Raw genomic sequence first — 22,471 nt, 5'->3', positions numbered from 1 at the left:
GGGCTGGGCACCAGCAGCCGCCTGGCCCCACAGTCCCATAGAGATGACACCAAGGTGGGAGCCCCCTGGTTGGCAGTGCCCGGTGCTTGTCCCACGTCAGGCCTAGAGCCGACTGTCCATGGCCCCATGGAGAGGGCCCCACAGATGGGGCTTTAGGGACCTCCTGGGCCTGCCCTGTGCTCTTCCTCTGCAGTAACTGGTGTGAGGGCAGTAGCTCTCAGGGAGCTCGAGGGTCCTAGTGGTTTATCCCAACTGGAGAGGGTCTCGGGCCCCAGACCGGCCATGGGTGTGAATAAAGGGGTCTTAGGGACCCTGGGCTGGCCGTGGGTGTCGGGGGCGTGTCTCGGGGAAATGGGTGTGCATGACATTGAGAGACCTCTGAGAAAGGGAATCCCTGCACCTGCTCCCCCACAAGTACCAAGAGGGTGAAGCCTCTGTGATGGGGCTCCTAGGTGACCAGGCAGAGAAGGGCAAGGGGTCCTTCCAGGATAGATGTCAGTGGAGGGAGCCTGGGATGGGGTATCCAGATCTGACGTCCAGGCCCAGGGGCAGCCGGGCAGGCAGGAGTCTCCTGTATGGTCTTGGGACAGTGTGGTTGGGATGATGGGGTGTTGGGGAGGACAGGTAGTGCAGGGGAGGCACTCAGGGGTCCCAGGTGCCATGGCTGTGTATGACCCTGACTCCAGGGTAGGCCCCAAGGATTACCTGGCCCCTCCCTTTGTCCCTCTGCTTGGGGCACAGTGGCCTCCTCTCCCCACCTGCTTGTCAGCCCCCTTCACCGTGTCGTCAACCCCCGGTGTCAAATGCTACTTCTCTCTTCCTGGCCCATATGTCCCTCCTGACACGACCCAACCCAGGGCAGAGGGGAGATCCTGACGGAGACCCCACCCCTGCCATGTCCAGAATGGGAGCTGAAAAGGGAAGTTGTAGTCCTCTGCAGAAACCAGGGGCATAGTGTTGCTCGTGCAGCCCTGTCTGAGGGTTGTGGCCTGTGCCCAGCTCAGTGGGGTCCTGTGCCTGTGAGCGGATCCTGGCTGGCTGCCCTCCTCCCACTGTAGAGGCTCCTGGGCCGCCGGCCCATCGCTGAGCGCCTACTGTGTGCATGAGGCGTCCTATTCAGTCCTTGCTGTGCATGCCTGGCAAAGCTTCTTGGAGCTTCCCTGTCTCTTGGTCTCGTGCCCTGTGGCCTCCAGGAGGGGAAGGGGGCTGGTGGGCAAGGAGGGTACTGTCACTGAAGTTATGCCGCCCATCTGACACGACGGGGCACATTCATCCTGGTGATCAGGACACTCACACATCAGACTGGCATTTAGCAAATCAGCTGCAGACACTTTGATGTCAACAGGTGTACTTGCTGAGGGTCAGTGTGATGAGCTTGGTGCGCGTCCCCCTGGCCCCGCCCCCTGGGAAGAGCTTTCCCACTGGACTGCACCCCTGCGGCGGTGGGGGGTGGGGAGGAGATGGTCCCGAGTGGAAGCCACCAGCCTAGCATGCCCTCCAGGAGTGGATGGTGAGGGCTGTGGCTTCAGCGCCCACAGTCCCGCTGGCACCTCCACCCGGGGCCTGCGTGGCTGCTCCAGCCTCAGCTCTCCCACCCATGCAGTGACTCCAGGACTTAGGGGCTTGTGCTCAGGTCTCTGCAAAGAGCCAGGGTGGCTGGGACAGCTCCGTGGCCTCATGCACCCACTGCTGTGGACATGGGGAGGTGAGTGAGCACACCTGTGCCCCAATGGCCACACACAAAGGCAGGTAGGCAGGTTCCTGCAGGTGGTGGCCAGCCCCTGGCCTAGTGACCTCTCTTCCCTGCCCTTTACGATCCTCTTATGGCTCCTGTCCACAGACGTGCAGGTGAACGTGGCCTCCAGGCAGGATGGACGACGTCCCCTGCAGGTGGAGTCAGCTCTGTGCTTGGGGACTCCTGGGTTTCCAGCCAGTCCCACACCCGGGGTTCTCCCAGCACTGCTGGGTTGTCTCACAGGTCGCCTTGGTACCCAGCAGTTCGGCAGGTGCCCTGTCGACGTTCGCTGGACATCTGCATGGCGTCCCTGTGACCTCAGGCTCAGGCGTGGTCACAAATCCCAGGATGAATGCAGCATGCTGTCATGTGGCCCCATCAGCCCCTGCTTTGGAAGCGGGAGGACCAGGCATGAGCCCATGCCTCTCTCTTCTGACGCCAGAGGGTCTACTACTGTGTGTGCCCAGAGTTGCCGTATTGAATTGTCTGTCAGTATTGATTGCCCTTGTTTTGACCATGGAGAATGTTCACTGGTATTCCTGTTGTTAATTTTGTTAATTGAGCACGACTGATTTTTGAAAATTGGATCAAGTACTGGACATGCAGCGAGGCGTTTGCTCCCAGCACAATGGGGCAGTGGCTGGAACCCTGCAGGCAGGAGTCCTTCTCCCGCGCTGTCCAGGTGGTACCTGTTATCTCCTCCCCCTCCCCCTGCTGCTTCCTCACCCCTGGCACCCAGCCCATCAGATGGTGGGGATGGTCACGAGTGAGGATGGCCCCACTGTGTAAGTGCAGGGAGGCTGGAGATCTGGATATCTACTGGAACAAGTAGGGATGGGTGCATAGCCGGAGGTGATGCCCAGCCCCGTCCCTGGAGGGGTCGCACAAAGGGTCTTTTGTGACTGCTTCTCCCGTGGAGCCTGATGTGTTCATCCATGGCTGCTGCTCCGTTTGTGGCCAAGTAACATCCCCTCGTGTGGATGGACGTGCCGGGTCTGCCTGGTTATCATCGGTTCAGGGACATTTGGGCATCTGCCTCTGACTACTGTGGGCCGCATTGCCACTCGCTGGTGGGCAGGGCTTCGTGGCACCAGTCTACCCCTACCTTGGGTGGGTTGCTGGGTCCTGAAGACTGTGTGTAACTTTGGGGAGCCCCCACTGCACAGGGTCCTGAGCCTGAGTGGGAGGAGTTGATGGGGTTACAGGATGCCTAACGTGGTAGAGCTTGGGGCAGGCTCATCTCCCCCATTGTGGCCACTTGTCTGCCTCTGCCCATGGGGCCACTCCCCACCTGGTTTCTCTTTTGGCAAAACAGCACACACACACACACACACACACACACACACACGCACACACCCCGCCCCGTAGTCCCAACTGCACTCTGCTCTCAACCCGTGTCACATGCTATGCAGCCTGGCCAGTGTGGAGCCGTCCCCCAGGCAGGGGACAGACCTGAGGACCTCTGGGATGTGTGTGCATTTCCCGCATCACTCGGTAAGTTTCTCAGGCAGGGCTCCTGCCCGCCATTCAACTTAACGTGTAACAAAGCACCCCAGAACGCGGTGGCATCAGATAGCATTTTGTTGTGTCCCCAGGTCCTGGGGTGAGGGTTCAGGTGGGGCTCCACCAGGTGGCTCTGCTTGCTGTTTGATGTCTGATGGCCCTGGTGGTGCTGCAGGGACAGTTGGAAGGCTGGGCACAGCCCCTGGGAGACCACAGCACTGTCCTGCCTGTGTTCTGAGGAGGAAATGGGGAAATGTGGGTAAGCTGCTCCTGGGCCATCCTCACATAGGGCCACAGACCCAGAGCTGCAACAACAGGTGTGGCCTCTCCCGGCCTCTAACTGCAGGTGATTGAGGGCCGAGCTGCCTCCCAAGGCTCCAGGGAAGGATCCTCCCTGGTCTCTCCAGCCTCCTGTAATGGCTGCATCCCTACCACCCCTGCCTCCACCTCTGCCTGGCCCTCTACCATCTCCCTGAACCTGGGCTTCGTCCATGGGGACGTCCAGGGCGCCCCACCATCCCATCCCTGTGTGCTGAGTCCTGGCTGGGGAGGGCCCTTTTCTGTTCAATGCACCTGGGGGCTGGCCTGGGCCATGAGGAGTCTGTCTGGCATTGGGGATGAGCACGTGGATGCCCGGGGCACATCAAGCACCTGGTTGACAAAACAGACTCTGTGCAGCCAGTTTTATTTTTTATTTATTTATTTATTTTTTGTGCAGCCAGTTTTAAACGGCCTCCTGGAAAGACTTCCTAAGGGGAAGCACTCTCTTGCCTGGGGGCGGCGGTGTGCATGTTTAGGGGACTGGCCCTGGCCCAAGAGGCCACAAGGGGAACCTGCAGACTAAGGTTGGGGAGCTGCAGGCCAGGATGGCCTGGACCTAAGAGGGCAGCTGATGAGAACCTGGGCCTGGGAGCTGCCTCACAGAGGTGCTTGATATCAGTGGCCCCAAGCTGGATCCTGCACGTGAAACAGATGGGCCCTGAAGCCAGAGCACCTACCCTAGGTTTCCAGCCTCGGGTGGGGTGATGGTGAATCCTCCCACGAGAGACCCGGGGAGCCTTGAAGGCTGGAGAAGCCGGAGACCCATTGGGACACAAGCCAGGAGGAGACAGGCTGCTGCCACATGAAAGCCGCCAGCTTAGAAGGAGCCTCGGAGTTGGGGCCCTTCCACCTGGAAGGCAATCAGGGTGGTGTGGGTGTGGATGGAGCCCCCAGGCACAGAGGGACCCGGCTTCCAGGGCACAGGAGAAGGGGCCCCTACCGTGCATACGCGAGCCACGCAGGTATGGGGATCCAGGGACCCAGGAGAGTGTGAGTGTGAGGAGCAGCCCCGGGGGTCCGATCCTCAGGCCCAGGCCAGCCAGCTGTGCCCGTGTCTCCCCCAGAGGTCACCCGGAGGGGCTGGGGTGGCCCGCGGCGTGCTTCCCAGCAAGAGACCCCTGGGAGGCTCGATGCTCAGGAACCTGGGACACCCTCAGGCAGCAGCTGCAGGCAGGCTCGGCACCATTACAGGCTGTCATCCCACAAAGTGTTTGGGGGGGATCTTTTATTCCAGAGGCTGTGGGGTGATGGCAGCTCTCCCGCACCTCCGCACGTCCGCAGGGCCTCAGCTGGCTGCCCGGGTCAGGGGCGCCCACGACGCAGGTGCTAGAGTGTGGGGTGGCGGCGCCCCCAGGCTCCAGGGTCATGGCCCACACACTCTGCCCACTTGCAAGCCTGCACCTGCGCACACGGCTGTGCGTGTCCCTTTCAGCTGGAGCTGGAGGAGCCGGGACCGTGTGGCCAGGTGGGCCTGAGTCCACGACTGTGTTGTCTTTCTGTGAGAGACAACTGGCGCCTGGAGGTGGGGAAAAGGCAGGGACTTCCTTCCGCAGCCAGCGCACATGGGCTGTCAGCAGATGAGAGCCACTGCTCAGAATCCTTGCTGGGCTTTGACCCCAACGACTCACTGTCAAGGTAGGAGGCTCAGAGCAGGCTTCAGGGCCCCACTGCCACTGGGGGACTGGTGGGAGCATACTGTGTGGGGACAGGATGTGGGGGGCCGCGTGGCCCGCAGCTTGGAACACACCGCATGGCTGGAGAAGCTGGGTCTCTGGGGTGGGTGGTCGGATGCCCCTTCCAACGACCTCCTGCACATTCTCCCGAGGTTGTGGTGGGGATGGGGGTGGGGGGTCAGGGCTGCTTTGCCAGGACACGGCCTGGTGGCTGCAGGAATAGCCCCTCAAGGACACACGTGGAGCCTTGATACCTGGGAAGCCCGGACCCACCAGGCAGCCAGTCCAGACGGGGGCTGAGCTTGGCCACTTGAAAGGTACATCTAAGGTTGGGGGGGGGGCTCCCCACGGCCTGGAGGCTGTGTGTGTGGTTCCACCCCCACCCCAGCTCCCCAGGGCGGGCTGACGGGGCGCCTACTGAACATGCTCCAGCCACACACGCGGGTGCCTGGAGGGGCCTGTTCGCGAGTAGCCACTGGGGAGATGGCATCTGCCTATTTCCAAGGGCCAATCCACACAAATTCATCTCTGCCCCACGAAGGCAGAGTGGAGGGATCTTGAAGCCTTGCAAGGACTGGCTCCAGAGTGCTGACCATGGTATCCTCGAGGAGAGGCACCTGGGTCTCGTGTGCTGCAGAAACAGTGAGTCCATCTGGGGACGGACTTGCCCCCATTTCCCTGCTGCCTCAAAGGAATTTCAGGGGAGGGGGCTCCATGGTTGATGCAATGCATAGGTGGTGGGAGGTGGGCGCTGGCTCCTAGGGCAGTGACAGCGTGAGTGATGTGCCTGGGTGAGCCTCCCAGGTCAGGGGACCAGGAGCCTGGGACAGGGCCAGGCCGGCGGGGTCGGGACACAGGAGACACCTGTGTGGACCCCATCTAAGCCCGAACCTGCATGAAGGCACTTATCCCCTCTGAGGTCTGCGGGGTTTCAGGGCCGATGATGCTCAGGTTGCTGGTCTTTGCCATCCACGTCGCCTTGTTGTTGCTGTTGTTTCCGTGATACGTTTTTGTAAGGTTTCAATTGCAGTGTAGCTAACGTGCGGTGTTGTGTTAGTTTGGGGCGCACAGTGTAGAGGCTCAGCACTTCCACACATCCCTCCGTGCTCCCCAGGGTCCCTGTGTGCTTCATCCCCTGGACCTGGTGCACGCTCCCCCCTCCTCCCCCTGCTGACCAGAGTTCCTACACGGAAGGGTCTGTTTCCTGGATTGCTCCTCGTCTTTCCTTTGCTTGTTTTGTTTCTAGAATTCCACACACGAGCGAGAGCATGTGTATTTCTCTTCCTTTGACCTACTTCACTTAGAACGATACCTGCTAGGTCCATTCACGTTGTCGCAAATGGCAAGATCTCACCCTTTCTGAGGGCTACTATCCCCGCGTGTATACACACCACCTCTTCTTTATCCATCCGTCTGTCCACAGACACCTGAGCTGCTTTGCCACATCTTGGTCACTGCAGGCAGTGCTGCAAAAACGTTGCGATGCATGTATCCCTTTCAATGATTGATTTTGTATTTTTTGGGTAAATGCCCAGAAATGTGATTACTGGATTCTAGGGTAGCTCTATTGTTAACTTTCTGAGGAACCTCCACACTGTTTCCCAGAGTGGCTGCGCCAGTTTGCATTCCCACCAGCGGTGCACGAGGGCTCCCCTTTGTCCGCCGCCTCTCCAACACCTGTTGTTTCCTGTGTTGTTGATTCTGGCCATCCTGACAGGTGTGAGGTGATACTGTGGTTTTGCTTTGTATTTCCCTGGTGATGAGCATCTTCTTCAACAGACACATGTCTGTTGGCCATCCACATGTCTTTTTTGGACAAATGTCTGTTCATGTCTTCTGCCCATTTTTAAATTAGATTATTTGCTTTTTGGGGTATCGAGTTGTATCAGTTATTTTTTGGATACTAGCCCTTCATCAGACATGTGCTTTCCAAATATCTTCTCCCATTCCTTGGTTGTCTTTTAATTTCGCTGACTATTTCCTTCACTGTGCAGAGCTTTTTATTTTGATGAAGTCCCAATAGTTCATTTTTGCTTTTGTTTCCCTTGCCTCAGGAGACGCATCTAGAAGGACGTTGCTACCGCCAGTGTCAGAGAAGTTACTGCCTGTGTCCTCTTCTAGGATTTTGATGGATTATTGTCTCATATTTAGATCTTTGATCCATTTTGAAGTTACTTTTGTGTATGGTGTAAGAAAGTGGTCCAGTTTCATTCTTCTGCATGTCCAGTTTCCCCAGCACCATTTGTGGGAGAGATTGTGTTTTTCTCATAGGATATTCTTTCCTGCTTTGTTGAAGATGAGTTCTCCATTCCGTTCCATTGAGCTCTGTGTCTGTTTTTGTGCCAATACCATAGTGTTTTGATCACTACAGCTTTGTAATATAACTTGAAGTCTGGAATTGTGATGCCACCAGCTTTGGCTTTCTTTTTCAACATTCCTTTGGCTATTGAAGGTCTTTCCTCGTTCCATACAAATTTTAGGATTGCTTGTTCTACCTCTGTGAAAGATGCTGTTGGTATTTTGATAGGGGTTGCATTGAATGTGTGGATGGTCTTGGGTAGTAGAGGCATTTCAAGAATATTTGTTCTTCAACTCATGAGCATGGAAGGCCTTTCCATTTGCTTATCTTGAATTTCTTTCATCAGCGCTTTCTGGTTCTCAGAATAGAGGTCTTTCACTCTTTGGTTAAATTTATTTTAGATGTTTTATTGTGTTTGGTGCAATTGTAGACGGTATTGTTTTAATTTCATGTTCTGCTGCTTCATTATTGGTATATAGGAAAGCAACAGGGTTCTGTATATTTATTCTGTGTCCCGCAACTTTCCTGAAAGCATGTGTCCGTTCTAATAGTTTTTTGGTGGAGTCTAGGGTGTCCCCGTTCTATCAAAGTCTGGACATAGTGTCCGCAGATCAAGGGTTAATGATCTAATCATGACTGTTGGTCTGCAAGCTCCTGGGAGCTTCCCAGATGTAATGTGAACCCGGCCGCTGCTCTGAGGACAGGGAGAGAGCAAAGAAACAGACAGGCCCCTCCAGATTGGTAGGTGGCAGTCTGGAGAAGCCAGGGAACTCACAGACGTGGCTTGTCTTGGGCAGCAGCGAGACAGGTAGATCTCCACACTCCCTGCCACCTCTTAGAGGTTTGCGCAGAGCCCGGAACTGGGCTCAGTCACGTCTACCGTCCAGAGGGTCTCAACGCCACATCACTGTCTTAGGGCCCCATCCTTGGAGCAGCCACTGGGAGTTGGGAGGGCAAGGAAACCCACATTCCAAGGACAGGGGAGAGGTGGGGAGCCTCTGATTGCCTGGGTCCGGGTCACGGCCTCTCTGACCTTTCCCAGCACCTACCCCTCGTGCCTGGCTCTTACAACCTCACGTGAAACCTCTGTTCTGCAGTGGGCCCTGAGGGGCCAGGAAGGGCTTTCACGAGCACGGAGATGCCTCCTGTGGCAGCTGTCCTGCTGTGTTGCAGGCAGAGGCCACAGCAGTGATACAGGTGCATCCAGGAGAAAGCACAGAGAAGACAGCAATTCCCCAAATGAGCAACGACTTTCCCACCAAGAGGCCCATGATCCCAACCACTGATTTATGGAATCACTCAGGGCGCTCCCTGCTCCTCATGAGGTCCGAGAAACATGATACAGTAGCAGGCTCTGTCAGGCGCCAACCTGCAAGATTCTGCTTGGAGGCAGCGGTGATGTCCAAGGCCATTCGATTTGGGAGGATAGCTGTTCTCATTAGAGATGCTTGGGTGTTCAGTAAAGACAGACTTTCTGGCCACCCCTCAAGGCTCACTGAATAAATTCAGTCAGGGCCGTCTGTGCTGCAAAGTCTGCAGACCGATGGAGTAAACAACGACAGCATCCAGGGGATCCTGCCGTCAAAGACAGAGTGTGTTCATCCGGCCTTCAGGAGAGGGGGCTTGTCAACTGTTGTGCCCATGGGGCAGATTCTCCCCTGTGCCTAGGGGAACCCCAGGGTGCAGCGGCCCAACCACCCAGGTGGGAGCCATGACCAAAGATTTGTGCACAAAACCGTGGAGGCCCATTAGGGGCCGCCCTCTAAATACCCGGGTGATGGGACCAGTCAGTGCCAAGCAGTCACTCTCCCTTCATCTGACAGGGTCGCTACAGTCCCAGGGGTGCCCATCCCACATGTCTGGTACAATTGGGTGGCTTCTGTTTAGAGTGACTTTTCTGTTCCCAACATAGGGGTGACTGGGTGTGCTGATGTCTCTAACCCAGAGGAAGCTACATAAATCCATTCCAATTCTGAGCATAGCCAATCATGACTCTGATGGAAGACTTTCTGGAACCTTCCAGCGAGCAATCTGTTGGGCGGCCTTCATAGTGTGTTTGACAGGAAAACAATACCCATACCAGTGTTATGGACACGCTATTGGTCATATTAGATGACCAGGGTGCTAGTCCTTCCTGTTCTTGCTTAATGCCCTCCAGCCTCTCCCCGGAGGGGTAATACCCACCAGGACTCCCACCCTCTCCCCTCTTCTGACGGTGTGCATTCCATGGCAGCTCTAGTGTGTTTCAGTAGGTCTGGCTGCAGCAAGACAGTGGGATTCCAGCAGAGACTGGGTAGTTTCCCTTCAACCAGGGGTGGGAAATGCCTGGTCTATCCCAGTGGGACTTCCCAGTACAAATTCCAGAGCCTCGCTCCTTTCCAGGTGTGATGGGGCTTCCTGTCCTCAGCAGCAGAGCGTGTGGATCCTCCGGGGAGTCAGGGCATTGATTGTGTCCTGCAGCTTCCATAGGTTTATGGAACTGGGTGCCTCAGTGGGAATTCCCATCTGGCACACGGGGCAACGGGCCCTACTGGTTGACCCTTCTGACGTAGTAAAGCCTGGACAGTACTGTGGTCCACCTGGCCAAGATGGTTTACCTGTCAGTGATTTACTCTGCTGTTCTCATATTCCACTGTTCCTTCCTACCAGCCCTGATGCTGTGGTTATAGGACAGATGGATGCTCCGTGCACTGTCACGTTCCTTCCCCCACTCTTACACATTATGATCCTCGCAGGGTCAACCGTCCATCACCCATACATGGCACCCAGCTTCCCTAGTGGGGCAGCCTGGTTTGCACAGTGATGGGGAAAGCTTGGGTGAGGCCAGATGCAGTGTCCACACAAACCAAGGCACATTTAGCACCCTCACTCAGAGGGAGGGGTCACGAGAATCCATTTGCCAAGCCCACCCCAGGTGGGGACTTCATGGATGATCCTGGAATCCCTTCGCAGCTGCCCTGGGCATTGTTGAGAACACACGGGACGTGGTGATACTGCGGTAACCCGGTCACTGTACTTCCAGGGCAGTCTGCATCGGTAGCTCTGGGCCACCCCGTCAGGCACTGAGGTGGCCACTCTGCCTATGTCCCCAGTCTGCTGTCTCTGCTGAAGAGTCTGTTAGCCGGCGCTGAGCCTCAGCGGGGGCGTCTGCTGCCTGATGGCCGGGAGCTGTCAGAGCCTTATGAGCTGGGATACGAAAACAGTGAGGATCACCTCAGGCTCCTGCAGATGGACCTGCATGTCCCTCCACGTATCCTGGCCCCAGAGCGGCTTATCAGTGATTATTCACCCCCTTGCTCCCACTGTCCAAGCTGCGGGGTTCATCCCTCTAGCACAGTGGGGGACCGGCCAGGCTCACGTTTTACCAGCAGGCCAGCGATCCCGAGTCTAGCCGGGGCTGAGCAGCCTGCTGTGGCCTGTTCCTGTTTCCATCCATAGGGTCCCATTGTTTGCTGAGTGGTGACTGCTGTCCGGGTGGTAGACTGCATGGATTAGACCCATTTTACAGGCATCAGCCAGGATTTCCATGCTTCCTCTCCTAGGCTACAGGGATGCCCCAGGAGGAGGGCCCAGGATATCCGGAGGATCTACGCACTCTGTGGAGCTCAGCGGCTCCCACATTTCTAGGACGGTAGGCTGGCAGACAGGGGCGCCTCCGCTGCAAATGGGTCTGACCCTTCGTCACAGTGGGAGTTTCAGCCATGGTGGAGGTTTGTCAATGGGACATGCCCTCACCCCACTCGTTGACAGGCAGGGAAGCTCCTACAAAATGAGCCGTTCCCTAGTGAGAGGCTCTACGTGGAGGAGTGCTGTCTACACTGCTCGGAGGTAGTGATCTGCGGAAGTATGTCGGCTTTCTGCCCCCTCCAGATCTGAGACCAAAGTCCAAGAGGCTCTTAGTTTCTCTTGTTTCTGCTGCGGCGCCAGCCCATGGCACCCGGAGTCACGGACACATCTAACTCAAGTGGCAACCCTGTTTGGGAGATACGTGTACGCACAGATCAGTGTCACCCTACTTTTATTTATTTATTTATTTTTATTTTTTATTTATTTATTTTTTTAAGTTTTTTATTTATTTATGATAGTCACAGAGAGAGAAAAAGAGGCAGAGACATAGGCAGAGGGAGAAGCAGGCTCCATGCACCGGGAACCCGATGTGGGATTCAATCCCGGGTCTCCAGGATCGCGCCCTGGCCAAAGGCAGGCGCCAAACTGCTGCGCCACCCAGGGATCCCACCCTACTTTTTTTTTTTTTAATTAATTAATTAATTAATTAATTAATTAATTATTTATTTATGATAGTCACACACACACAGAGAGAGAGAGAGAGAGGCAGAGACACAGGCAGAGGGAGAAACAGGCTCCATGCCCCGGGAGCCCGACGTGGGATTCAATCCCGGGTCTCCAGGATCGCGCCCTGGGCCAAAGGCAGGCGCTAAACCACTGCGCCCTGGGCCAAAGGCAGGCGCTAAACCACTGCGCCACCCAGGGATCCCCAACATGTTTCCTTTTGGTTTAGATTCTGGCGGGTGTTGTGCTAAGTCTTATTTCTGTGGGGGCCTGCGGTAATCTTTCGGGAGTTGGTCTGTCCTTTTTGTATCGGTGGTTTACAGATCCTGCCGCCTCCCAGGTTGGGTCAGCCCAAGCTTTGATTCTAGATGGTTAGCGAGCAACCCAGAGTCTTGCTGCAGAACAAGCCCCTGGGCCTCTCAGTTCAATCAGAGGCACTTGGGTCGTGGGGTAAGGGGAAGAGGCACGTTGTGGCGTCTTCCTCAGCCCGGTCTTGTGTTTGCTTTCCTGAAGTGGGTGGCCTGATTGATGCAATGATGGTTGGGCTACCATGGCAAACGACCCAGATTTCTAGTGCTCTGATGGTGGGCTGTGTAAAATATTTCGTGGTGTCGATAGAGGATGCCTCTTCCTGACTCTGTGTCTACTGTGGCCCTTGCATATAGTTTGTCCTCATGTAGGGTCCATTAGGCCCCATTTGTATAATCTGGAAGAGGCTGCCAGCTTCGACCTTGTCTAGATTATTCATTACTGACCTCTGAACTGTAACTGTGCCCGTTCTCTCCCGTCTTTGATAGTGGAGGTGTTTGGTGGGAGTGTACAAGCTCCTGTTCTCTCACCACGTTCTCCTGCTGCACGTGCCAGAGTGACGTGTTGGCGAGGTGCCCATGTGTGCTCCCAGTTGTCCTTCTGACATGCAGGGACATGTGTGATGAAGTCGGGGACAGCAGCCCGTGCTGCTTTCTGCCATACGCCCTTACCCCACATCTGTTTCCTGCTGCATGGTCATCTCCCCGCCACGCTCCACACCAAAGAGCATGTCACTAGCTCTACCCAGAAGTCTGAGAACAGATATACCCCATTCTGGTTTCCCTTAGTAGATTCTTTCATTGCCAATTTTATGGCTATTTGTTCAGCATATTGTGCCGATTCTCCTGATTCTGAGGCTGTTGGGGTTAGACCATCGCCAGTTCTCAGGGCAGCAGCCTGGCAACTACTGTGGTTGGTGTCGCGGAGGCAAGTCTGTCTGGAAAGCGTGCGTTGTGTTCCATGCACCAGGGTGGTCCTCAGTACAAACTGCTGGAGCGTGCACGCGCTCACTGCTGGAAAGTTCTGCAGGTCTGCTACTGGCACAGCTGGGATCTCCTCAGCTGATGCAGAGGGCCGACCTCCCATCTGTGTCCTGCTCAGAAATGTGCCATCTCCCTGTCAGGACTTGTGCTCAGGACTAGTTCCCCTCTGTCTGTCAGGGCTCTGCTGTCAGGGGCCACTCCAGATTCGGCCCCTGGAGTTGACAGATCGTTGGTGTATTTTCTGGTAGTGGTTCTGCTGTCTGTGGGGCCTCAGAGAGACCTGGGGGAGCCACGGAGGCAGTTGGTATCTGTTCTCAGCACCCGGGAACATCTCAGTGTAAAACCCTTTACCCTGGTAAGCATATTTGTGATTTCAGTCCCTGCTGACTGTGTTGCAGACCCTTGTACACGGTGACACTCCCGCGTGTGTCAGAATCTTTGTTCACTGGTGCCAGTGTATCACAGGTTCTGACAGCGTTTTCCCAATAAGTATTGGCAGTGTCGTGAGTCTCCGTCCATGGAAGTTCCCGACTCTTCCGAGTTATTTCACAAATGTGTTTCACATTCTCCCCATATGTCATTTGTGCTGTGTCCTATCACTCCTGCCTGTTCCTGATGTCATTCGTCTGTGGTAGGGGTGGGTATGCAGCTATGTTGTGTGGGAGGCTGTGTGGTATTTTTCTGCCTTCTGAGGACCACGTTATGCCTCGAAGTTTTACTGTAGTGTAAGATACGTGGCCTTTACTTGGGTCAATTGTCCATCCCTTGAATGTAAGGAATTCCATTAACTTTATGTGTGTAGACATTGGTGTATTCTCCAAGTTGTCACCAGAAATAAGGGCATCATCAACGTAGGAAATGTTGGTGTGAGTGTGTGTGTGTGTGTGTGTGTGTGTGTCTGTCTGTCTATGAAAGGCCTGGAAGTCTTGAGCTAGAAGGTTGTGGGCTCTTTCTGGGCTGCTAAGGTATCTTTGTGGTTGCCTAGTGAACTGATGATGTCTGCCTTCCCATGTGAATATGGTTATGCGTTGGTTCTTTGCATCCATGGGAAGAAGAATGGACTCGTCCAGTCATTCAACCTGCATGTACTGAGTTTCAGATCCAGTGGGGATGTGGTTTATGATAGTGGTTGTATCTGAGACTGTTCCCTCAATTTTGCAGTGTTAGTTTAAATTCCGACAAACTATTATAAATCTATAGGACTGTGCCAACTTAAGCCCACAAGGTTGGTCTATTATATGAAATAGTATGTACCATAACTCATTCTTTTAGGAATTTTTTAATTTTTCCCATAATTTGAATATGTCCTATTTCATCCATTCCAAGAATATTTTCCCAATGGGGCCATTTGAGGCACTTACCCTCAATGGCTGCTCTATGACCAATTGTTAGGAATCCAGGTACTCATGTCCCTGGGCTTAATTTTCCAAGTAACCCTTTAATTAGCTGCCGTATCAGAAAGATATTTGGGGTGGGCTTCCTCTGCACTGGAGGCTATCCAGGCTGTTGGGGACTGACCAGAGCACTCCAGTCGTGGAGGCCTCAGGTGCTGAAGGGCAGCTGATGGGCTGTGTACTGTGAGTGTGGGGTGTGTAGGAAGCCAGAGACCTACACCTGGTATGTGTCTGAGAGTACAGGTGCCAAGGGTGAGGTCTTAGGGGCCCACATATCTGCTTAAATATATCCTCTCCAGCACAGATGCAATTATTCCTCCTGAACACAAAGCTGGAGGAAGCTGCACTCTTCTGGGAGCCTCTTCATTAGGTGATACCTAGGAGCCTTGACTATGGGTTTAGGGGATGAAAGCATTTTATCTCTCCTTCAAGGTTCTTCTAGCTGGTTTAAGAATTAATTCAACATGATTAATAGGAGGAAAAAACAAAGTTTTATTTCACACACATGGTAGCGCAATGATGAAATTGAGACACAGAAAATGACCAAGGCAGGCAGCTTCTGTATGTTCAGCATACAGAAGCATAAATCTGTGACATTTTAGCAGGACAATCAATTAAGTAATCAGGTATTAAACAATAGGCATTTCAATGGAAAGGGTAAAAAACAGTAATGAGTGGAGCAAATGATACACTAGTTTCTGAGTTCTGAGGGTGGCCAGTCAAGAAGATTTTTTTTTAAAGATTTTATTTATTTATTCCTGAGACACACACACACACACACACACACACACACACACACAGAGAGAGGCAGAGACACAGGCAGAGGGAGAAGCAGGCTCCATGCAGGGAGCCCGATGTGGGACTCGATCCCGGGTGTCCAGGATCACACCCCGGGCTGAAGGCAGCGCTAAACCGCTGAGCCACCCGGGCTGCCCAAGAGGATTTCTAGACGTCAGGGCTGAAGCATCTTTAGATGGAGTGAAGGCAGGCAGTGGTGATTGGAGAGCCTTCCCTGGTTAGCAGTTGGAATTTTCTGGTGATCTCTGAGTGCAATAGGCTCGGAGATTGTCTAGGAGCTGTTGTAGTGGTTTTTCTGTAGTACACAGCAAATCATTCATATTCAGTTTGCAAGACTGCAGGCAAAGGGGCAGTTTCCATGTTCAATGATTTCAAGTAAAATGATGGAAGAAAATTGGGAATGTGTGGAGAGTTGTAGTCTGACATTGAAAGAATTTGGAGAAATCAGGATTCAGAGTAGTTTACAGTCAGAAATCAAAACTTCAGGGACACCTGGGTGGCTTCGGCTCAGGGCGTGATCCCGGGTTCCGGGATCAAATTCCGCATCAGGCTTCCTGTGGGGAGCCTGCTTCTCCCTGTCTGTGTCTCTGCCTCTCTCTCTTTGTCTCTCATACATGAATACATAAATAAATAACAAAACAAAATCTCAAAACTGTGAGAATTAGAATCTAATATCCAAAAGAATGTATTATAGTTACAGTGGAATCATTTTTCTCTCAACAATTACTCCCATTTCTGTCAACGGTATTCCAATACGACTGTTTTGTAGGCAAATTAGATCTAGTTTCAATAAACTTGGCTTCAGTATTTAGATCAGTGCAGCAAGAATAGTAATTGATCATATGGGCTCTTTAAATATGTTTTGCTTGGAACTTTTTTAAGGAATCAGATTGAAGTTTTTGAAGATTTTATTTCTCAAGTGTAGTTGACTCACACTGTTACTTTACTTTCAGTTTTATAATATAATGATTCGACAAGTCTACACAATATACAATACTCACCACGATAATAGTCACTGTCACCATATACCGTTACTACACTGTCACCGACTGTGTTCTCTATGCTGTACCTTTCCTCCCTATGACTCATATTTGGAACTTTGTACCTCTTAATCCCCTTCCCCTATTTGGTCCATTTCCCTACTGGCTTGCTTCTGCATGCAATAGTTTGTTCCGTTTAGGAGTCTGGTCTTGGCTTTGGTTTATTTTTGTTCTTTTGTGTTGTAGATATCACATACAAGGAAATCTGTATGGTTTTGTTTTCCTCTCTCCAACTTATTTCACGTAGCATAATACCCTCTAGGTCTATCTGTGTTGTTGCAAATGACCAGATTTCTCTCTTTTTATGGCGGAGTAATACTTCATCGTGTACATGTATTACATCTTTGTCCATTCATCTATCATTGGACATGTAGGTCACTTTTATATCTTGACTATTATACATACTGCTGCATCTGCATAGGGATGCATATATCTTTTTGAATTTGTGTTTTCATTTTCTTTGGGTAAATACCGAAGCTAGAAACACCATCTGATCCAGTAGTTCTATTTTTAACTTCTTGAGGAACCTCCATACTGTGTTCCTCAGTGGCTGCACCAGTTTGCATTCCCACCAACAGTGCACGAGGGTTCCCCTTTCTCTGCATCTTTGCCAACACTTGTCCTTTCTTGTCTGTTGGAGACTAGCCATTCTGAGAGGTAGGATGTGATATCTTACTGTGTTTTGAATTCAGTTTTCCTGATGATGATGATTAGTGATGTTGAGTATTTTCTCATGTGGTTCTGTCTTCTTTGGGCCTACTCACAGCCTCTACCTTTTTTTAAAATTAATTTTTAAATTTAAATTCAATTAGCCAAGATATAGTGCATTAGTCTCAGATAAGGCCTCTACTTTTTTTTTTTTAACTTTTATTTATTTATGATAGTCACACAGAGAGAGAGAGAGAGGCAGAGACACAGGCAGAGGGAGAAGCAGGCTCCATGCACTGGGAGCCCGATGTGGGATTCGATCCAGGGTCTCCCGGATCGCGCCCTGGGCCAAAGGCAGGCGCCAAACTGCTGCGCCACCCAGGGATCCCAAGGCCTCTACTTTTTTAAAAGTTCGATTATTTTGTGGGATTTCTCTCCCCCGCCCGCCCCGCCGTGGGATTTCTGTGTGTGTGTGTGTGTGTGTGTGTGTAGTTGTAGTTCTTTGTATATTGGGATACTAACCCATTATTGAATATGTCACTTGCAAATGTCTTCTCCCATTCATTTTCATTGAATTTTCATTTGTTGAGTTTCCTTCACTGGGCAAAGCTTTCCAGTTTAGTGTCATCCCAATACTCAGTTTTTGGTTTGACTTATCTTACGTGGGGAGACACATGAGAAAGATGTTGCTGAGGCTAATGTACAAGGTTTTGCCTCTTTTCTCTTAGAAGTTTTATGGTGTCAGGGCTCACACTTAGGTCTTTAATCCTTTTGGAGTTCATTTTCATGGATGGCATAAGCACGTGGTCCCATTACAATCTTCTGCATGTAGTTGTCCAGTTTTCCCAGCACCGTGTATGCCTTCTCCCCACTGCATATTCTTGCCTCCTTTGTCTTCGATAAATTGACCATAAAATGTGGGTTTATCTCCGGGCTATCTGCCCTGCTCCATTAATCTATGTCTGTTTTTGTGCCAGTCCCATGCTGCTTTGATCACTACAGCTTTGTGGTATATCTTGAAATCTGGGATTGCTTCTCAAGGTTGCTTTGGATATGTGGAGTCTTTGTGGTTCCATGCACATTTTAGGATTACTTGTTCTAGTTCTGTGAAAAATACTGTTGGCATTTTCATAGGGATTGCATTGAATGTGGAGAGTCCTTTGGGTAGTGTGGACATTTTAACAACATTAATTCTTCCACTCCATGAGCTTAGTGTAGCTTTCCATTTGCTAGTGTCGTGTTCAATGTCTTTCATCCATATTTCATAGTTTTCAGAGTACAAGTCTTTCACTTTCCTGGTTAAATTTATTCCTAGATATTTTATCCCTTTTGGTGCAATCATAAATGGGATTGTTTTCTTAATTTCTCTTTCTGCTACTTTGATCTCAGTGTATAGAAACAACACATTTCTGGGGACGCCTGGGTGGCTCAGTGGTTGAGCATGTACCTTTCGGCTCAGGGCGTGATCCCGTGATCCGGGGATCGAGTCCCACATAGAGTCCTGCATCGCTCCCCGCAGGGATCCTGCTTCTCCCTTTGCCTATGTCTCTGCCTCTCTCTCTCTGTCTCTCATGAATAAATAAATAAAATATTTTTTTTAAAGAAACAACACATTTCTGTATATTAACTTGGTATTCTACAATTTTACAGAATTCATTTATTAGTTGTAAAAGATTCTTGGTGGAGTCTTCCAGGTTTTATATCCATAGTATCATGCCACCTGCAAATACTGACAGTTTTACTTTTTCCTTACCAATCTGGATGTCTTTTATCTCTTTTTCTCGGTCTGGTTGCCAGGATTACACCTCCCAGTACCACAGTGAACAAAAGTGGCACCAGCGGGCATCTTTGTCTTGTCTCTCATCTTAGAGGAAAAGCTCTCAGGTTTTCACCGTTGACTTTGATGAGTGCTTGGGGTCTGCTGCATATGGTCTTCATCATTTGAGGTATATTTCCTTTGATGCCACTTTGTTGAGGGTTTTATCAAGAACATATGTCAAATGCTTTTTCTGCATCTGTTAAGATTATCATGTGTTTTTTGTTCATTTTGTTCATTTGTTCCTTCATTTTGTTAATGTGATGTATCACTATGATTCCAGTATTGAACCATCCATCCATACCTGGAATAAATCCTACCTCACTCTGGTGAATAATCCTTCTAATGTATGGTTGAATCTGTTTTGCAAATAGTTTGTTGAGGTGTGTTTTTGCATTTATGCTCATCAGGGATACTGGCCTGTAGTTCTTTTTTGTGATGTCTTTGGTTTTGGTGTCAGGATAATGCTGGTCTCAAAGAATGAATCTGGAAGTTTTCCTTCCTTTTCTGTTTTGGATTTGGCTTGAGAAGAATAGTTATTATTCTTGTTCAAATGTTTGGTAGCACTCATCTGTGAAACCACCTGGTCCTGGGCTTTTGTTGGGAGGTTTTTTTTTTTATTTATTACTGATTCAATTTTGTTACTAGTAATTGGTCTGTTCAGATTTTTTAATGCTTCCTGATTCATTTTTGGACAATTGGATGTCTTTAGAAATTTACCCTTTCTTCTGGGTGGTCCAATTTGTTGGATTATAATTTTTCATAGTAGTCTCCTAATCTTTTGTATTTTTGTGCTGTCTGTTGATAGTTTTCTCTCATTTCTAATTTTATGTTTTTGAATCTGCTTTTTTTCATAATGAGTCTAGCTATATGTTTATCAATTTTGTTTCTTTTCGAAGAACCAGCTCTTAGTTTTATGGATCTTTTCTGGTTTTTTTTAAGTCTCTATTTCCTTTCTTTCCAATCTGATCTTTACTATTTCCTTCCTTCTGTCAACTTTGAGCTTTGTTGTTGTTCTTCTAGTTTATTGAGGCATTATGTTAGATTGTTTGAGATTTTTCTTGTTCCTAGAAGTAGGCTGGTATCACTATAAACTTCTCTCTCTGAAATTAGGCTGTTTCCCAAAGATTTTACACCGTTGTGTTTGCATTTTCATTTGTCTTCAGGTATTTAAGTGTATTCTTCCATTTTTTCAATGACACATTTGTTTGGTAGCGTGTTGTTTAGCCTCCCCATGTTAGTGGTTTTTCCATTGTTTTTCTTGTCACTGATTTCTAGTTTCGTGTGATTTGAAAAGATGCTTGATGAGATTTCAATCTTCAATTTGCTGAGACTTGTTCTGTGGCCCAACCTGTGATCTGCTCCAGAGAATGCCCCTCATGCACTTGAGATGAAGGTATATTCTCCTGTTTGGGATGGATTGTTCTGTATGTATCTGTTAAGTCCATCTGGACTCATGTGTTGCCAAGGCCAGTATGTCTGTGTTGATTTTTCTGTCTGGATGATCTGTCCACAGAGGCAAGTGATATGTTATAGTCCTTTCCTGTTACTATATCACTGTGAACCTCTCTCTTTACGTCTATTAATATCAATGAATAACTTGTATACCAGGGTGTTCATGTGCTGGGTACACAGATGACTTAAAACTGTCCTAGTCTCTTGTTGGATCGATCCCTTTATCACTAGGTAACACCTTTCTATGCCTCTGGTTATAGCCTTTTTTTTTTTAAGGTTTTATTTATTTATTTATTTATGAGACACACACACACACACACAGAGAGAGAGAGAGAGAGAGAGAGAGAGAGACATAGGCAGAGAGAGAAGCAAGCTCCATGCAGGGAGCCCAATGTGGGACTCGATCCCAGGTCTCCAGGACCACACCCTAGGCCAAAGGCAGGCGCCCAACCACTGAGCCACCCAGGCATCCCTGGTTATAGCCTTCAAGTCTATTTTTTCTGATAGGATTGCTACCCTAGATTTTTCTTTTTTGCTTCTATTTGCATATATCTCTTTTCCATCCCTTTACTTTCATTCTGCAGGTGTCTTTAGGTCTGAGGTGAGTCTTTTGTAAACAGCACATGGATCTTGTTTTTTTTATCTATTCACCCTCTCTCTTTTGATTGAGGTGTTTAGGCCATTTGTTTTTAAGGTAATTATTGATATGTATTTGTTTATTGCCATTGTGTTAAATTTCCTCTGGTTGGGGTTGTGGGTCTTCTCTATTTCTTTCTTCTTGTTCTCTTCCTTTATAATTGATGAATTTCTTTGGTGTTATGCTTGGATCCTTTCTCTTCATTTTTTTGTGTATCAATTACAGGTTTTTGGGTTGTGCCTACCATGAAGCTCATATATAATATCCTAACTGTATAGAAGTCTATGTGAAGTTGGTGGTCACTTAAGTTCAAGCACATTCTGAGAGCCCTACATTTTTATTCTGCTGTCCATGTGTTAGGTCTATAATGTCATATTTCACATCTTTTACTTTGTGAAGATTTATTTTTATCTATTTTTTAAAAAGGTTTATTTATTTATTTATTCTGAGAGACACAGACTGAGAGAGAGAGAGGCAGAGACACAGGCAGAGGGAGAAGCAGGCTCCTCGCAGGGAGCCTGATGCGGGGCTTGTTCCCAGACCCTGGCATCACGACCTGAGCCAAAGGCAAACACTGAACCACTGATCCACCCAGGCGTCCCTTGTGAGGATTTTTAAAAGATTTTATTTATTTGACAGAAAGAGCACAAGCAGAGGAAATAGCAAAGGGAGAGGGAGAAGTAGACTACCCACTGAACAGGGAGCTTGACTTGGGGCTCAATCTCAGAACCCTGGGGTCATGACCTGAGCTGAAGACAGACACCCAACTGACTGAGCCACCCAGGTGCCCCTATTTTGTGAGTTCTTTAACTATGATTGTTTTTACTATTTTTGTCTTTTAACCTTCATACTAGCTTTATAAGTGATTAGTATAAATCTTTAGTGTATGCCTTTTACTCACGACAATTTTTTCATAATTTTCTCCTAATTATAGTCTTTGCTACTTCAAGAAGACCCATTAATTAGCATTTCTTGTAAGGCTAGTTCAATGGTGATGAACTTCTTCAACTTTTGCTGGTCTGAGACATGTTTTCTCTTTTCTTCAGTTCTGAATGATACAGTATACTTGGTTGTAGGTTTATCTCTATAGCACTTTGAAAAGATCATGCCACTCCCTTCAATCTGCAAAGTTCTTGCTGAAATATTGACTGGTAGCATTTTGGGGTTTTCCTTGTGGGCAACTAGTTGCTTTTAATATTAAAAAAGATTTTATTTATTTATCTGAAAGAGAGAGAACATGTGTGCACAAGTGAGCAGAAGGAGAAATAGTCTGCTCACTGAACAGGGAGCCTGATGCAGGACTCCATCCCAGAACCCTGGGGTCATGGCCTGAGCTGAAATCAAGAATTGGAGATATAACCAACTGAGCCAACCAGGTGTCCCAACTCTAATTCTTTTTAAAATTTATTTAAATTCTGGGATCCCTGGGTGGCGCAGCGGTTTGGCGCCTGCCTTTGGCCCAGGGCGCGATCCTGGAGACCCGGGATCGAATCCCACGTCGGGCTCCCGGTGCATGGAGCCTGCTTCTCCCTCTGCCTGTGTCTCTGCCTCTCTCTCTCTCTCTCTCTCT

The 22,471-nt window shown here is 50.0% G+C and overlaps 1 long non-coding RNA gene across 2 annotated transcripts; it reads left to right on the top strand.

Annotated features, from left to right (window-relative positions):
• The first annotated feature begins 4,206 nt into the window (after positions 1 to 4,206).
• LOC144299676 (uncharacterized) lies at positions 4,207 to 22,468 on the top strand. 2 transcript variants are annotated; one of them, XR_013366343.1, is made up of 3 exons: positions 4,207 to 5,194; positions 5,415 to 5,874; positions 18,791 to 22,468. It is a non-coding gene; the product is annotated as an uncharacterized LOC144299676 (long non-coding RNA). The 2 variants fall into 2 exon arrangements; XR_013366344.1 differs by lacking the exon at positions 18,791 to 22,468 and adding an exon at positions 8,705 to 11,167.
• The last annotated feature ends 3 nt before the right edge of the window (positions 22,469 to 22,471 follow it).

Source organism: Canis aureus, chromosome 27, assembly GCF_053574225.1.
Source record: "Canis aureus isolate CA01 chromosome 27, VMU_Caureus_v.1.0, whole genome shotgun sequence".
NCBI classification, from domain to species: Eukaryota; Metazoa; Chordata; class Mammalia; order Carnivora; family Canidae; genus Canis; species Canis aureus.
Note: the sequence above shows the minus strand (reverse complement) of the source record. Positions and strands in the feature narration are given on the sequence as shown.